The following is a 5,588-nucleotide window of genomic DNA, read 5'->3' as shown; positions in this document are numbered from 1 at the left end:
TAAGTAAACAAGACATTAAGAGATTCCCCATTCTTAATACTCATTTAACTTAAACGATTTTCTCAAACCCACATTAAGTAAACCGAGATATTAAAAGATTCCCCATTTTTAATACTCGTTTAACTCTAGTGAGCAACTTTTCCTTCTATCTCTTCGCGAAACGAAGCTTAGATCTAGATGAAACGGGGAGGTTTGTGTTTGACGGTTTTGAAATCCCTAACACCGTTTTTCTTCGTTTTCGAATCAAACAAGAAGAGTGAAGTTGAGCTACCACAAGAAGAGTTTCTATTCTTGAACAAAAGGAAGCAAAGAAAAACTAAAATGGAGGAGGGAGGGAAAATGGTCACGCGACAGAGGAAGAAGAAGAAGAAGTTCTCGCGATGGAAAATGTTTTTCTTTCTGTTTTCCTTTCTTCCTTTTTCCCTTTCTTCCTTTTTCCTTCCTTTCTATTTCCTTTTCCTTTCCTTTTCCCTCCAAACATATATATATATAAATATATATATATATATATATATATATTAATTATAACTTAACAAATATCTCAAAATATATAGATATTTGTTAATTTCCCATTTCACCCGTAACGCATTAAATTCTTCGTAAAAGATTCACCGCAGTTAATTTAATTTATTTATCGACGGGTAATTTTAATCGGCATCAAATTATCTTTTTGGTCACATAAACTCCATAATATTAATAACTTTGGCTAAAAAGCCTCCGAGCCAATATCCAAAATACACAAAAATACATAAAGTATACTTTAAAATTATGTGTCTTACAAATTATTTGATTGATCTAATGATTTGAATTGAGAAACATTTCAGGAAAATAATCAAACACTACACACTTGGACAAAACTTGGAACTCAAGCAATCAAGCAAATATGGATGATGTCCTACAAGGCATGAAGACTGATGTACAAGAGTGATTAGTGTTAATAGAGTCAATTAGGTAGACTTAATCATAATGAGTTCTCATATAGTATTTGCCAATGAAATCATAAAATAAGTTTTAATCAATCAAGTAATAAATCAATTGAGCAATCGATTGTCAGACTCATAGAATCAAGGTTTTACTAAGTTAATCGATTGGGAAATCGATTACTTAAAGGTTTTATCAAAACCTGTGTTCTGTGTTTAAACAAAACAATTGGACAATCGATTTGCACATCAATTGAGTAATCGATTTTGTGATTCACAGAACCAAACTCACATTGAACAATCGATTGGCTAATCAATTATGAAAATACTTTTTCATCAGACATATGTTCTGTGATCAACGAAATTGATTTGACAATCAATTGAAATAAATTTCTTAAGCTGCATGAAATGCACCAGTCGATTTGATAATCGATTGATAAATGTTTCTTGTATTACAAGCTTTGCATCAATCGATTAAGTAATCGATTTGAAAGAATGAACTAGTTAATCATTTATCAGAAACACATTGCATAATCGATTGGCACATCGATTTCAACTAAACAGCTAAGCTACTGTAACAAGCCAAATCGATTGGCAAATCGATTGGAGTAAAATAACTTAGTCAATGTGATCAACCAAGTCGATTGGAGTAAAACATCTGAGTCACTGTGAGCAGCCAAGTCGATTGACGAATCGACTGGAGTAAAGTGTCTAAGTTACAGGGAGTATTTAGCCCATTGCCAAATCGATTATGTTAATATATGAATCGAATGAGTAATCGATTGTTTTGATCTCAGTGTTTGACCAAAACAAGTATAATCGATTAGTCAATCGATTCTGATACAATCTAAGTATCAGTCTCTGATAAGTGCATTAAAAGAATCGATTAGGCAATCGATTAGTTCATGTATTTTCAAGATTCAAGAAAAACAAGACACGCAATAATCGATTAAGTAATCGATTAAGCTGGTTTTAAACTTTAATAAAATCGATTACGAAATCGATTTATATGTTGTTTTTTTGAAAATATATAAATTGAATCAAAAACAATTTTTTCATAACTTTTGAATAACAATCATAACACTTTTTCATACACACTGAAGACTGAAAAACACATTGAGAGAAAAATTATTACAACACACAAATACTCATTTGCCTAATACTTTTGTGTGAGATCTTACATTGTGATTGAGTCAAATTTTCTTAGTATTCTTTAATTCTTTTTGAAAGAACAATTTCTGTAATTGAAGTTTTGGAAATCCAGTGGTGTACACTGGTGGTTATCTTTTAGGATGCTTGTGTTCATCTGAAAGAAGCCTCAGCTTGATCTCGCTAGAGTTTGACAAGTAACTCTTAGGGATAGGTTGGTACTGTGATAGAAGTGGTTGTGAGTTGGATGGATAGGTTGTGACGCTGGAAAGTCTGTAAAAATATTCCTCAAATCATTCTAGTGAAAAGCTGAAATCTGTTTTAGATTTCAGGACTGGATGTAGATTATCAAAGTGATAGCCGAACCGGTATAAAAATCTCCTGGTGCATTATTTCCTATCTCTCTTTACTTTTAATATTGGTCTTGCATGTGATTATAAACTTCCGCTGTGAATAAACTGTTTGAATCTTTTACTGTTAAAATAGGAATTTATATTAAACACATTGGTTTTGATGTTAATTCATCACTTAGGAAAGAATTAGATAATCTTGTTGATAATCTTGTATAAAATTTCCTAAAAATAGAAGTCAAATAACCAACAATTGGCATCAAGAGCCTGATCTTTTAGACTAGTTCTAAAAAAGAAAATGACTTCTATTGATTTTCTGGGTGAAGGGGCATCTTTAACCAGACCCCCTGCCTTTAATGGGTCAGCCTACATGTACTGGAAAGAGATGATGCTCATCTTTCTAGAGGCATGTGGACTTGACATCTTAGAGGCAGTGGAAAATGGTCCATATGTGCATAAACTTGCAGGCATTGAGGGATCATCCATCATCATTAAACCAAGAGCTAATTGGTCTGATGATGACAAAAAGAAAGTTGGCTATAATGCAAAGGCCAAGAATATTATAACCTCTGCCTTGAGTGCTGATGAATTTTTCATGGTGTCAAACTGCAAAACTGCAAAAGGAAATGTGGGACACACTTCAGGAAACTCATGAAGGCACTACAGATGTCAAAAGGGCCAGAACAAATACTCTAATGCATGAGTATGAGCTTTTCAACATGAAGAAGGATGAGTCAATCAGTGACTTGCAGACAAGGTTCACTCACATCATAAACAATCTACATGTTCTAGGAAAAATTATGGACAATGAGCAACAAATAGGAAAAGTAATGAGGTGCTTGACAAGAGAATGGCAACCCAAGATAACTGCCATTGCTAAATCAAAGGACCTTGCAAACATGACTATTGCCACACTATTTGGAAAGCTCAGGGAGCATGAGATGGAACTTCACAGATTAAATGAGTCAGAACAATCTATTAGGAAAAGAAAAGGACTTTCACTGAAGGCTCAAACTCACAAAGAGAAATCTGAACCAGATACCGATGACTCAGAAAGTGAATCTGATGAAGAGCCTGAGATAGGTATGTTGGTCAGAAAATTCAAAAAGTTTCTAAAAAAGAAAGGAAGCCAATCAAGGAAACCACCAAATTCAAAGGCAAAAGGCTTCAGCAAGAGTGATACCAATGATAGCAAAGTCATAACTTGCTATGAATGTGGGAAAACAGGCCACATCAGATCTGAGTGCTTTAAACTGCAAAACAGAAACAAGCTTGTGAAGGCTAAAGGCAAGGATCAACAACCTTCAACAAAGAGAGCCTACATAGCTTGGAATGACAATGAGTAAGAATCATCTAAAGATTCAGAAGATGAAGAAGCTAACTTGTGTCATGGCCAATACAGATTCAGATTCTGATAGTGAAGTAAGTACTACCTCTAATCCATCTTATGATGAATTGCATGATGCTTTTAATGAATTGCATGTTGAACATGTTAAGGTAGTTAAACAATTGATTTACACTAAGAAAATTCTAGAAAAACAATGCATGATGTGTGAAGAAATTAAGAAAGATCATAAGTTGCTTGAAGATATGAATGAACATTTGAAAAAAGAATCATTTGATAAACAAACTAGCTGTACTGAACATGAAAGAAAAGTCGTGTCATTAAAATCTGATTTAGCTAAGTTTGCTAGTAGTAAAAAAAACCTAAATGTTCTTCTTGGGAATCAAAGGAATCGTTATGAAAAATCTGGAATTGGTTATAGACAAAACAGGAATGCTAAACAGAACCATAAATTTGTTAAATCAAAGCAAATGCATGATATCTTCATTAAACCAACTCATAATTCATTCTCTGCTTTTACATGTCATTTCTGTTGTTAAAAGGGACATATATCTTACAATTGTAAATTGAAAAAGCTTGCTAATAAGGGTTGGAAACAAATTTGGAAAATAAAGAAACCTATGATTGAAACTAACCCTCAAGGACCCAATTTAAATTGGGTACCTAAAACCAAAGTTTAATTTTGTATTGCAAATGTGCTTGACATCCAAAACGCACTCATGGTACCTAGATAGTGGATGTTCCAAGCACATGACAGGAGACAAATCAAAATTCTTGTCTCTCAATTCAAAAAATGGTGAATATGTGAAATATGGTGACAACAATAAAGGTAAAATCCTTGGTGTTGGAGATATAGGAAGCAAATAAACTGCAGTTATCAAGGACGTTTTATATGTCAAAGGTTTGAAACACAACTTGCTAAATATTAGTCAATTGTGTGACAAAGGATTCCAGGTATACTTTACTTCTCAGTCTTGTACACTTGAGCATAGGGAAGATAAAGGCATGAAATTGGTAGGTAAAAGAGTAAACAACATATATATGATAGATTTTGAATCCTTACATGTAAATGATATCTATTGTTTATTATCTAAGTCTGATGAAGACTGGTTGTGGCATAAAAGAATTGCACACATACATGTTAATCATCTTAATAAACTAGTTAGTAAACAACTAGTGCTAGGTCTTCCCAACAAAACTTTTTCAAAATAAAAGTTATGTGACTCTTGTGAGAAGAGTAAGTTAGTTAGGTCCTCCATCCCCCCAATAGACTTAGTTCAAACTGATAGAGTTCTTCAATTAATCCATATGGACCTATTTGGTCCATCTCAAGTAAAAACCTCTGGAGGAAATATGTATGGATATGTGTTAGTTGATGACTACTCAAGATACACATGTACCTATTTTCTGTCTCACAAAAGTGATGCCTTCTCAATTTTCAAAAAATTTGCAAATCAAATTCAAAATGACAAGAATCAAAATATAGTTTCCATTAAGAGTGATCATGGTGGAGAATTTCAAAATGAGTCTTTTGATAACTACTGTGATCAAAATGGAATTCACCACATGTACTCAGCCCCAAGAACTCCACAACAGAATGGAGTTGTAGAAAGGAAGAATGGAGCTCTAGAAGAACTTGCTAGAACAATGATAAATGACTCTAAGCTTCCTAAATACTTTTGGGCTAATGCAATAAACACAACTGCTCATGTGATGAATAGAGTTCTCATTAGGCCTATCCTTAGAAAAACACCCTATGAACTATACAAAGGTAGAAAACCAAACATTGCTTATTTTAGAGTCTTTGGATGCAAGTGCTTTGTA

The sequence above is a fragment of the Cicer arietinum genome, chromosome 5, assembly GCF_000331145.2.
Source record: "Cicer arietinum cultivar CDC Frontier isolate Library 1 chromosome 5, Cicar.CDCFrontier_v2.0, whole genome shotgun sequence".
NCBI lineage: Eukaryota > Viridiplantae > Streptophyta > Magnoliopsida > Fabales > Fabaceae > Cicer > Cicer arietinum.
This window is presented reverse-complemented; position numbering follows the sequence as displayed.